Consider the following 14,209-nt stretch of genomic DNA (forward strand, 5'->3'; position numbering starts at 1 on the left):
AACAGGATTTATTTACCATCTATTACACACCAGTAGTTCTCAAACCAAAGCATGGATCAGAATCACTTGGAAGACTTATCATGTCCAGAGTTTCTGATTCAGTAGGTCCTGGATGGCTCACTCTTCCTTTTTTTTTGGCAAGTGCTAGGGTTTGAATACAGGGCCTCACACATGACAGGCAAGTACTCTACCACTAAACTCCACCCTCTGCCCCCAAATTTCACTTCTAACAAGTACCCAAGTGATACAGCTGCCACTATGACAGGTGCCTCACTTTAAGAACCACTGAATCACACAATAATATTTCATAATATAAAATATAACATTGCATAATATAGCACAGCATAACACAAACAACAGTCTAACATGAATATTGCACTTTCCAAGTTCCTACTCCCCTTTTGGCTTGCTGTTTTAAAAATAAATTTCTGCCCCAGTTCAGATCTCCAAACCAAATATTCCTTAGTAATCTACACTTCAAGTATAAAATAAGTTGCAAAAAGATCAGCAGATATTATAGTTCTGCTCCTGCCTGAAGCTAAAAGATAGGGAGGGAGCTGTCTAGCACTTGCCAGGCTAGACTATTTGCCATGTCATTTCCCGGCACATAATTATGCTGCTTGCTGACAACTATTCTACTTTCTGTACTTCTGTAAATTGTAAATGACAGTTTGGAAGCTGTTGGCTTAAAATTCTGAAAAAGAAACCTTTACAAAGAGAGGCAAGGATAAAATCACGGTCAATTTAAAGTGGTGGCTGATAAGCTGGCCCTGAGAAGCATGGGCAAGTTAGCATGCTGTGAATGAAATGGAATTTCCTGTCTCTTCCTCCTCCCCGCGTTCATTCCTACCACCTAGAGTCTCAAAGCATGTGATCCACTCAAAAATCCAAATTTCAATGGAATGAGCTAGAAAGTGTAGAGTTTGGAAGCCTTTTTCTCCCTGCTAGAAAAACACACAGTTGAATTTTACACACAAGGTGGAAAAGAAAGCTTCTGCCATGGCCAGACATTGCCGTGTGCCCACAGTCTGTTCCTTCTCCTGTCCAGAATGATATGCTTCAAAAGCCCATCAAAGAGTAACCTTTTGAAAAAGCAAATTCCATTTTCCAGGTCTAATATTCGGTCTGCTTTGGCTCCCCTCCCAGGAACTAGACAAAATAATTCTTCTGTCCTAGTAGCTACATGATTTAAATAGTGTTATGTTAACTTCCTAAGGGGAGATAGACCCACCTATTTCACCAATCACTAACCAGCATGGTATCCAGTATCTCAGTGAGTAGGGCAAGAGAGCTAGCCTGAGTTAAATAACCCAAGATGAGCAAGTGATACATTAACTCCCAATCTCGATTGGCTTAACTCAACAAAGGTATGTATCTTCTCAAATTTCAGGTCTAGCATGGGTTTATGGTACTCTACTCAGGGATGGATTCAAGTGGAGAGAGGCAGCACTATCTTGTGATACTATGGTTTCAACATAAGATTTCTAGGGTTACAGCAACAGAAGAGAGAGTAGGGAAATGACACAGATGCCCTTGCAGCCCTAAGGCTTGAAAGTGGCATCCTTTACAGCTGCTTAAATCCCACGGGTCATAATCCATGTTTTCAAGGTCTCTGTATACTACTTGCAATGAGCCTACAGACACAATATTGAGAAACAGCTGTAAAGGGCCACGTAAAAAGATTTCATTACAGGGTTCACAGAGTTCTATTCGCTGAGAAAACACAGTGTACAACACATCTTTAAGAAGAATTCTCTGATTCGTGTTTTCAAGGGGTCTCTGTATACTACTCAGTCTCTACCTAAATGCAAGGGTGGCTGGGAAATGGAGAACACATGCAATGTCAGGCAAGCTGATTCCCTGCCTTTCCTTCATTCCCTTCCCTGATGCTGCCATGACCCTACCATCTCCAGGGCCTCCTCAGAGGCTGTAGCACATGGAGGCCACCTCAAAGTTCTCTTTAAGTAAATAAGTCTAGCTCCATTCTTCAGTGTGAGTTAATGGCTTCTATCCACTAATTGCCTGTAGGAACTCTCTTTCCAGTTGTGACAAGCATAAGTATCCCCAGACACAAACAAGTTTCCTCTGAGGAACAAAATTTCCTTTTTCTTGCTATTTCTCTAAGAAATGGATTGGGCTTTGTGGAAGATAATGGAATATAAAGACTCTTTGAGAACTACTCATTCTGGGTGGGAAGTCTCACATGTGTATGTGAAATACATCATAATAAACTTCTGTTAGTTTTATTCCTGGGGTAATCTCTGTTCTGTTAAAGGAGACCCTTCTGACTAAGAAACTATGGAGTTGGTTCTTCTCCTACAATTATTTGAGGCTCCTGTAAGCCATCCAAGGGGAGGGATCAAGAAAGTAGTTGAAGATGCTCAGAAGAATTATTCTCCATAAAAATTCTGGAGTTGTTCCCATTTAGGGGTTTAGTTCTAGTTGTTGACAAAATCATCTATGTAGAATGGAAAAAGGAAAATCATAACTTACCAACTGCTTTTTCTGCTCTTTTTGCTTTCTTCTCCTTTTCTCAGATATCATCAGGTTAACTGGCCATACTTCAAGGAGATATAAAGGGCAAGTTTGGTCCTGCAGCCATCCTTTGTTGATATATTATTTAAGACAACACCAGTATCTGGCATTTTTCTTTCCAGGAGACCTGTAACTTAGAAAGGTCTGTAATGTGCTTTTTGTGTTCTGGTCATATATGACTCTCAAAACTCTGGTGGCATGATTTGTGGTTAGAGTTCCATTTCTGAAATCAGAATGCAAGGAGTCTAAATCCCAGTTCCAAGACATGCACAGGAACCAGCAGTTTTATTCACAGTAACACAAAAAAGAGAAATGTCCATCTGCAATAGAATGGGAAAATAAAATGTAGTCAATTCATGCCATGGAATACTACACAGCAATGAATATGTAGCAGCATGGATGAATCTGGTGTTTTGAATGAAAATAACCAGATAAAAGAATACCTACTCTATGATTCAACTTATATGAAGTTCAAAAACAGGCAGAACTCTTCTAGGGTGACCGGTGAGATCAGTGATAATCCTTAGAGAGGACACTGCATGGGAGATACTCTTCTGGGGTGCTAAGAATGATGTATATCTTGACCAGGGTAACATGTTGATGGCAAAGTGTCAGAGTGTCAATGTTGTGAGAACATCAGGAGATTACTGATTTGTTGGATGACATAGGACAAATCCCTTCACTTGTTTTGGTCTCAGAGTGGATTATTTCTCAGGCTCATACATAGTTCTTATAGTCCATAATTCCTTGCTTGGACTTGCAGTGTAGATGAGAAAATTCTAACCAAGGGATTGTTAAGAGGTCAGCTATTTCTACTGTAGATTTCTTCCTGGATGTAGGGACCTCACCTATAGAGTTCAAGGACTGATAGAGAATTCTCAGTCCCTATTAGTAACTGGAGAGTGTAGAACTGCTGAATGAAGATAATAGCCTTGTTTATGGTTTGTATATGAGGTGCCCCAAAAAAATTGACGTGTGAGAGTACAAGAGGGTTCAGAGGGAAATGATTAGGTTATGAGAGCCTTTACCCAAACAATGAATTAATCTCTGATGGAATTAACTGAGTGGTAATTGGAGGCTGGGGGTGGGTGTGGCTGGAGGAGATGGGTATTGGGGGTATGGCTTTGGGATATATATTTTGTATCTGGCAGGTGGAGTCTCACTTTCTACTTTTTTATCATCATGTGAGCTTCTTCCCTCTGCCACACACTCTGCCATAATATTCAGCCTCACCTTGAGCTGTGAGGAATGGAACCGGCTGCCTATGGACTAAGACCTCTGAAACTGTGAGCCTTCAAATAAACTTTTCCTCCTGTACTGTTGTTCTGGTCAGGACCTTTAGTCGCAGCAGCAAAAAAAGCTGACTAAAACATCTTGCAGCCATTCATCCATTTCCTTTGTTGGAGTGTATCACACATTCTGTTGATTCCTTGTTATTAGTATTTAAGGTTTTGGCTTAATCGAATATTAATTTTAGGAGAGTGCATATAACCAGAAATTCATTCATCTCTTTTAGATGTATGCAATTTGTTTGTCTATTGTTGTTGATAATAATACCTAATGGCCCTTTAATTTCAGTGTTATCAATTTTAATATGTTCTTTATTTATGAGTGATTTCCTTTCTTTTATGCTGTCTCTTGGTTCATTTAGAAATAGTTTTGTTGAAATTATATTTTAAAAACACACAATGGAGGACTGGAGCTGTGGCTCAGTGGTAGCACACTATCCTGGTATGTGTGAGGCACTGGGTTCGAATTTCAGCATCATGTATAAATAAATAAAAAGATAAAGATCTATCAACAAGTAAAAAATATTACAAAAACACACACAATGGCTTCATATCTTTGATTTCTCATATTTTACATTTATTCTTTTTGAATATATTTTTCTTACCCTTGTTTTTTTTCTTCTACATGTTCTGAATTTGGCTTGTTCTCGCTTTTCAAGTTTCTTAGAATGCATTGTCAAATTGTTTATTTGAACTTTTTTCTATTTTTATTTTATATAAGGGCTTATTTCTATAAGTTTATCTAACTTTGCTTCAAGCCAGTCTCTCCCATTATTTGGAATTGTTGCTGTCTACAATAATTATGTTATTTGTGAATCTTCCCTTTATCCTTTCCCCTATGTTGTGGAATTCCCCTGTTTGGAAACTGCAGTCAACTTTACCGATGTTATTTTCACCTTAGCTATAGTTTTTATTTCATGCAAGTTTCTTTAGCTACCTGGCTGGATTCCAATGAGATTCATTCTGAAGTTCATCTATTTAATTTCTATGCTGCTACTTCCTTTTGGAGAATGAGGCAATTACTGGACACCTCTTTTTAGCCATCTTACCTCTCCCCACATATTGAGAGTTTTGTGGCAAAACTTAAATGAATTAGGTTTACTCACTAGGAATTTTCCCTACATTTTTTGCTTTCTGATGCTTTATAAAAAAAGAGATGCAGAAAAGTAAAGAGAATTCAAAACTTGAAGTTGATTTCCAATTAGCAGAATGATGGAATGAATTTGGATCTCTGTTGAAATCATGAAGTTTTCATGACTCATAAGTATTAAATATAATTTATTGACATGTAAGTGATTTTACATTTCCTTCTCTGTCTTGAAATTCCATGAGGATAAATATATTTTCCACCTATTGTAAGTATACATCAACTTTATAAGACATATATTTATTCATATATACATATGTATTATTTGCCATTCTACTCAAAATATTTACCAAATAAATAATGTACTTAATTAGATCAAATGTGGTTCTACACTTTTTAGAATTATCCTTGGGTTGCTGATTTAAAACAAACTTGATCTTAGCATATTTCTTTTTATCGGTTATTTTATCAATAGTATTTGTTGATATAAATAGAACTCAAATTTTGTGATACTTTTCTTTTAAATTTCAATGTAAGTATTTTACGTACAGTGATAATAACAAATATGAGTGGTTAAATAACTATGTGAATAAAATATGTTGTAGTGTATATAATGGACTATAGGTAATTTAAAATTATTGTCAATATTGCATTAACTTATTTATTTGTCAGCTCATAACAGGATATAAATTATTTTTTAAATATTTTATATTATATGGCAGATAAATAATGACATGTCATGCCACGCCAAACAGATAATAATTTTATAGAAGGTAAGAGACTGGATTATGGTTTTCATCTCTATAAAAATAAAAATACTGAAATAAGGAATAAAAATTGTTTTTAATGAAAACAAATTACCTTCAACTTGGCTAAATTTCTCATATATAATACTCTAGTTGATTAATCATAATAAAAGGAAGGCACTTATCTCACAAATAGCTCTTATGATGTCAGACATTCTATAGCCTAAAATTTCAAGGTCAACCTTGGGAGCTAATCTCCTACAACATTATCTTTCATTTACACCCATTTGAGTCATGAGAGCTCCATTTTACTTCTATCAGTTTTTTTTGTTTTTTTTCCTCTGCTGTGGTGGTAAGATACATACTTGACATCTTTTTTTTCTTATATCTCTGTAGCTTTTTTTTCCTGTCACCATTAATTTTTTTTTCTCCTTTGCCTTTTTATGTATCCCATTTTCTACTTTTTCTCTTTGAGTTTTTCTTTTACCTAATCCTACATTTTTTGCTCGATATTTATGGCACATTTTCCTCTATTGTTTCTTCTTTCCCTAGTCATCAAACAAAAAAATTAAGATGACAAATATCATTAGTTATTCAACAAGATATTGTAAATCACATTATGTTTACTTCTTTCTCCCATCTAACCTTTTATAGTACCGAATCCTCAAAAGCAGTGGTTAAGCTCATTGACCCCAGAAGTTGTCCCATTATCACCATCCAGCAACATCCCATGGTTAGTGTCCATGGCTGAAAACTGCCAGGGCATCATTCTGAGTCAATGGTGGATTCTCTCCACAGTAAGCTATCTAAACAAATTGTGAGTATAACTAGATAGAGTCATGAGAAAAGAATAGCATTAGGAATATTCTTTAGATATGCTTTATGGTCAAATTACATCTTTGTTTCATTAAAACAATATCTTTTTAGAAATGTTGTAGTAAGAATGATATTTCCCCCAGTAACATCACTTTTCTTAAATAACTTTAAAATTATGTTCAAATTGAGATGTCAAAATATTCAAAAATTATTTCATATTAATTTAATCTATACTAGTTACCTTTTAAAACAGTTAAGAAATCTTATAAAAGCAAAAGTGAAAAATGAAAAGATAGAAATAAAATATAAATTTTATGTTAAATAATATTTAAATATCAAAAGCTTCTAAGAATTTAAGCAATATTTTGAAGTCAAATAGACCAATGATCACACATGATTTACTTGAATAAAATTAAATATATATTAAAAATGATGCTTGAAAGTTTAAGTCAAACAATAGTCAATATATAAATTATAACTTCAATGTACAGTAATATAAAGTAGGAATCCATTATATTACAATAGTAAGTAGAGTTTTTAATGGGAAACCTTTATAATGGAAGTTTAATTTTTTATTTAATATTATTGTATTCTTGCTTTTTTTATTTCAATAGGAAGCCTTTTCACATTGACATTTCAGGTGTAATTAATCGAGAAAGTATTTTACTTGGCCATAAAATCTGCATGCATCCCGGTTTTAATCAAAAAGATGGAACAGAATCAGTCAAAGGGGACATAGGAGTCGTTTTCTTGAAGTACCGTATTATGAGGAAAGAAATTCCACTTTCTCACACTTATACCATCTTCTGGAGGAACTGCTATAACTGCTTGCACAGACACTGCAGAGTATACCAATATGAAAGTAAGCCACAATAATCATATTCTGCTGCATCATAGTGTTCATAGACTAATAATTAAAAACAAATAAAATAAAAATTTCACAAAATATTTGCAATCAGTTGAATTCATGTTATTCTACTTTTTAGGAGTAAACACAGACAATATATTCTATTATTCAGTTTAAGAGGGAATTGGGTAAATTCAAGAGCATATTAGAACTCTAGATGTATCAAGATGACTTGAGAAAAGATGGAAGGATAAGTCAACTTATATTGGTAATTCTATGTAATTATTTACATATATAATAAATATATACAGCATATATATTTACACTGTATATATATATATATATATATATATATACACATATATACATATTTAACCCATATCTCACAATCTTCTCATCTCTACTCCTTCAGAGCATAATAATTTTGTGACCAGTATCAGGAAGTTGTCAGTCAAGCTCCTGGACCTCTCATTCTGTCACCATCAACATATCAACATGGCTAAAAGTAACAACTTATGTATCTGGAGTCAGCCACAAGGAGACTGCTTGGTACTTACAATAGAGCAAAGCTGTATTTTGGTGTCATAGAAATACATGTAAAATTGTATAAAGATGCATAGAGATATGTGTTTATGGGAACACAAATAGTTAAAGCACTAGTGTTTTCATTGAAAAATATTGAGGAATAGAGAACTTAAAATAAAAGTCATTAAGAACAAAAAGGGAAGGAAATAGTATTGAAAATGTGTCTTTATTATCTAATTATAATTCAGTTGCACAAATATGAACTAAATATTAATGGAAAAAAGTCTGCAGATATGAGGGACACTTATTGATTCTGATAATACAAAAATTGCACAACAGAGTATTAATGTGGAAAAACATGTTTATTAATAGGTAGCTTTCTTTTCCCATAGTTTTGTCGACACATTCTTGTTATATATAATGGTTTATTATTATATTTATACATTCATGCAAAATAATTATTTGATTTGGCTATTATCATTCTCCAGTATTTCTCTTTTCTTTGCCTTATCCTTAACCTTTTTCCTTCCCTCTACTTCACTGGTCTCTCTTATTTTTTTGATAAAGCCTTCTCACATCTTTCTTTTTACTATTTTTTTTTTAGCTTACACATTTTTACTATTTCTAGGATCCACATTTTAGAGAAAACACATAATCTTTGATTTTTGTGAGTTTCACATATTTTGCTCAAGATTCTCTAGTTAATTTCATTTATTTGCTTTCATCCTTCATTATGGCTGAAAAAACACTCTCTTGTATATATACCACATTTTCCTTGCTCATTCCTCCTTTGTTGGACACCCCAAACTGGTTCCATAGTTTGCTATTGTGAATTGTGCTGTTATAAATATGGGTATGCATGTATCACTATAATATGATGACTTTAATTTTTTAGGATAAATACTGAGAAGTAGTATAGGGAAAGACTATTTTAATAGTCTTTCTTTCATAACAAACATATTTTTTGATTATTTAAGCAAAAAAATCAGCTAAATGGATTTTATATTCAGATAAAGATTTTTCCCCATAGTTTTTTGGTGCTTTATAGTTACATACATTGATGGGAATTGTTGTTACATGTTCATATATACAAACAATAATACCATATTATTTGGCCATATCATTCCCTAGTATTTCCCCTCCCTCTCCACTTTCCACACTTTGGTCTATTTTTCTGCTAATCTTCCTTTAGATATTAGGTGATACAACCTCACTTCTCTTTTCTTTTTTCCTCTCCAGCTTCCACATATGAGAGAAAGCATATGATCTATGACCACCTCAGTTTGACTTATTTGGCTTAACATGATGACTGATTTTAAATAATGGTTCCATCTATTTGCTGCAAAGGCCAATTTCTCTAATTTCATTTTTTATGACTGAATTACATTGAGTATGTAACTCATTTTTAAATGTTTAGAAACATTATTTAAATTCCCATTAGCATTTCTACTTTTGATCAGAGTACCAATGATTTGGGTTTAAGTCATTTTCTAGAGCTCTAAATGTATGTATTCTCTAATATTTACTATTCAGCATATCACATGCAATTTATATGTGTCAGTTAGGATGTATGAATTTTTATTTTCATAGGTTTATAAAACATAAAGTTTCTAAATTATGAACAAATGCTATTTATAACATGCAAAAATATGAATATATTATGTATTTTAATGTAAGTTAAATATCTTATAAATATATGTGTAATATATCTCATATATGTCTTTTATCTTTGCTGTTTAATTCAGTTACAACAAGGCAGTCCTGTTCTCTGTCTCTTTGGAATTCACTGGGAACTTGTAGGCCTAGTCAGGGAATGATCAATTACATGTTATGATCCTATACTTGTCATCAAAACAGCCCCATACCTAACCTGGATGAGATTATTTATTAAGGCATCTCAGAAGCCAATGGATCCTGTTTTATCCTTACTATGCAGTTTTTTTTCCAAAGCAGAACATGATCTACAAGACAAGTTTAGCATTAAAATAAGCTCTGCTCTTTTGCCCTTTCAAGGATTTTCCATACAGTCACAGAGGAGAAGATTAGAAACTTTCCCTCTGAACAGACAGCGACGTAATCCACCTTTACTATTTTTTGGCCCAAAAAAGAGAGACTCTTTTCTTCACAGTATACAGCTATATTTGCAAAGTAGACAACTCTCTTTGTCTAGCAAATTCCTAGTGGCACAAACTTGGATCTCTCCTGTTGTCAAAAGGTGGGAACCTTCTTACATAGCAGATTCAAGGAATACCCAATTAACTGATACTTTTGAATCTTTGGTTATATCTGGACCCCAGAGCACCAAAAGAGCTGATATTCTAATCCCTTGGAAACTAGATCATATAGATGCAATGAAATATCAACATGAAACTTTGACTGATTTAGCGATACTCTTGGATAAACTTTTAGATGATGTAACTGCAGTTCACACTCTACCATTAGTATATACTCTCAAATCCTCAATTCCTTATTTAAGTGACATTGATGGATACCTAGTATCTACTGAGATTAATTCTGTCTACTCTCATGTTAAATCTAGTATGTTTCCTAATTATAGTAAATTTGTAGCTAGACCCTGGCTAGAAATTACCCAGGATTTTGGGCCTTGGACATATTCTGTGCCTGTTAAAACAGAAAGAATATTGTGGAGTCAATATACTGAAGAGAATATTAGAACTCAAATATACCATGTACCTGAAACAGTAAACACTGATGCTAATCCAGAAAAATATAACAGGCATTTGTTAGTCTCTTCACTAGTTAATACAATTGAATTACAAACTCATCCCATACTTAATGAAGATGGATCCCGGTATCCTACAGTAACCCAGACCTTTGAACTACCATTTCAGTCAGTTTTGGATATATATGGATCCCAAGAATCTGTAGAAAAGGCAATTAGACACTGGATTAATCCTACATCTAAGTCAACTTCTTCTGGAGATGATACTATTAGGGATTTGACCCTGTATAAATCTAGCCAGATCAGATCCTCCAGTAAAATGGATAGAATTAGTCTACTGAGTAAGCATGATACTATAATATTAGAACACCAGATGCATACTGATGGTAAAACATGGCTCTCCATCCGTCCTCTTACTAATGCAAATAAGCCTTTAATTCACTCTAAAGTTGATGTGAACAGACCCTGGAATCACCCCAAATCAGACATAATCAATTCAGAAACCCAAATAGGAAAATCCTTGACTCAGTTAAATGCTGATATAATCACACTGTGGTTACAAACTAAAATTGAAAAAATAAGGCCTTGGATTCAGCCTTATTTTAAAATAAGCAGCTCTAAAATCCAGACTGAAGAAGGTGAAAACAAATATACAAAAGCAGGTACAATTAAATTATGGACCAAAACAAAAATTGAAAAAGTCAAAAACCCCAGGAACCAACATGAGTCTGAAACAGCTAGATCACAAAATGATCATGTGAAACTGAGGATCCAACCAGACTTTAAAACTCTCCAATCCTGGACACATTCTGACATTGATATTGTTAGACCATCGATTCAATTTGATATTGAAAGTACTCAACTTGAAACATTCATTTTCAAGCCTTGGATACAATCTAAGGTTAATGGAGTCATACCCAAGACAAAGCCTGGAGTTTTGTCAGAAGTTTTAGTCAGAGTTTGGCTCCAGTCACAAACAAATACAGTAAAGATATGGAGCCAATTCGAATCTCAAACTAATGATGTGAAATCTTGGGATCATATACAAATTAATACATTAAAAAACATGCTGGAGACAGTATTTCAAAGGGTTCACCATTTGACCCCAACTGAAGATGCTATATCTAGAACTTGGTCTCAAACTCAGAATGTTAATGTCAAACTTTGGTTCCAGACTCCAGTGGAGACAGTCTCACAGTGGACAGTAATTCAAACAGAACACAACTTGATACAGGCTGAAACTGAAGTAGTCAGTCCCTGGATCCAACCTGTGATGGATAAGTTAAGAAACTGGATACAACATAAAGGTTATTCAGTTTGGTCGTCAAATAAACTTGAAAGGGAAAATATTGGACTCTGGTCCCAGTCTGAAGTTGAAGTATTAAGACCTTGGTTTCATACAGACATTGACATAGTACAGACATGGATGAAAAATAAATCCAGTATTTTAACAGGAGGGACCCAAACTGAATCTCCAGAGGAAAATTTCTGGAGACAGTCTGAAACTGATAAAACCATACAATGGACACAGTATGAAACGCTAACAGTAAATTATTGGAAAGATGTGTTATCTGGTATAGTCACACCCTGGATTAAGACAGAACTTGGGGAACTGAAGTCCCAGATACAGTCTAATTCTGAAAAAGTCCCAGTGTGGAAACAGGCTGAATCTCCAATTCTAAAAGTCCTAACACTGTCTAAAACTGGTACATTCAAAACATGGCCTCAGTATGAAACCTTCAGAGAATGGGTAGTCAATAATCTTCCAGCACTACATCAGTGGACAAAGACTGTAGATGCTGAAGAAGAATTATGGTCTGAAGATGAATTGCGAGCACTAAATACCTTGACAGGGTCTAAAACAGATAATGTTAAATCATGGAATAAAGGTAAGCTTCCAACAATAATCTTACAGACACATCCTATGTCTCATAAAATTGTACCCTGGACTTGGGCTATAGTCAAAATAGTAAAACCATGGCCAGAAACTATAGTTCCAACAGTCACAAAATTGCAAAGGGGTGATTCTCCATTCATAAATCTTAGGGAAAAAACTGTAACTGATAAAATCACCTTATCATTGCCTAAGGATGAATATCCAGCAGGGAATTACCTTTGTATATGTCACCATGGGCCCAGGATCAACCCATAAATATACAGGCAAAGCCTGTAGCTAAGATAATCACACCACAATGGCTTCTGGATAAATATCAAGCAATGAATCTGTGGTCAGTGCCTTTGGCTCATTCACATATACCACCATGGCCCCAGCCTGTATCTACAATAGAAAATCTATGGCCAGTGACTTTGTCTGACACAATTATACTTCCATGGCTCCAGGCTAAATATTCACCAGTAATTCAAGGGACACAACCTGTATCTGATGTAATCCCACCTTTGTGGACCCAGGTTGAATCTCTACCAGAATACCTATGGATAAAATCAGTTTCTAATATACTTACACCTCTGTGGCCCCGGGATAGAATTTCAACAGGAAATTCATGGCCAGAAACTTCATTTGATACAATTACATCACCTTGGCCTCCGGATGAGTCTCCACCAGAAAAATTATGGACTCTCCTTGTATCTAATACAATCACACTCCAATTGCCACAGCTGGAGACATCAAGAATAAATCTGTGGACACTGCTAATTTCTGATATTTCCATACTAATTTGTCCCCAGATTAAACATAAACCAGAAAATATATGGACACTGTCTTCACCTGATAGAGTTATTACTCTGTGGCCCCAGGATGAATATCCACCTGTTAATCAGTGGACACTTTTTATATCTGATGAAATCATATCACATTGGCTGCAGGATGAATCATCACCAGTGAATCTCTTTAAAACTTATGTGTCTGATAGAACTATACCACTTTGGTCCCAGGATAAATTGTCACCAGGATATCTATGGCCATGGACTTTTTCTAAAACAGTTACCACATCAGAGTTCCAGGATAAATTGCCAACAGTAAATCTATGGACACAGCTTGTGTCTGAAACAATTATAGCACCACAGCTCCAGGTTGATTATACACCAGCAAATGTATGCATATTGCCTTTGTCTGACACAAGTATGACTCCATGTTGTCAGGCAGAATATCTACCAGTTAATCAGTGGACATTTTTTATATCTGATGAAATTATATCACATTGGCTGCAGGATGAATCATCACCAGTGAATCTCTTTAAAACATATGTGTCTTATAGAACTACACTACTTTGGCCCCAGGATGAATCTCCACTAAGATATCTATGGCCATGGACTTTTTCTATAACAGTCACCACATCAGAATTCCAGGATGAACTGACAATAGTAAATCAAAGGACACAGCTTGTATCTGATACAATTATATCACCATTGCCCCAGGTTGATTATATACCAGAAAATGTATGGACACTATCTTTACCTAATGCAACTAGGTCTACATGGTTCCAGGCTGAATATGCACCAATTAATCCATGGACAGTGTTTATATCTGATGAACTCAGACTTTATTGGCTGGAGGATGAATCATCACCAGTAAATCCCTTTAAAATGTCTGTATCTGATACAGTTTCACCACTTTGGCCCCTGAATGAATCTCCATTAGGATATTGTCCATGGACTTTTCCTAAAACAATCATAAAATCAAAGTTCCAAGATGAATCACCAACAATAAATCTATGGAAACAA

Source organism: Marmota monax, unplaced genomic scaffold, assembly GCF_021218885.2.
Source record: "Marmota monax isolate L192 unplaced genomic scaffold, Marmota_monax_Labrador192_F-V1.1 WCK01_AAM20220418_F8-fsc00089, whole genome shotgun sequence".
Lineage (NCBI taxonomy): Eukaryota > Metazoa > Chordata > Mammalia > Rodentia > Sciuridae > Marmota > Marmota monax.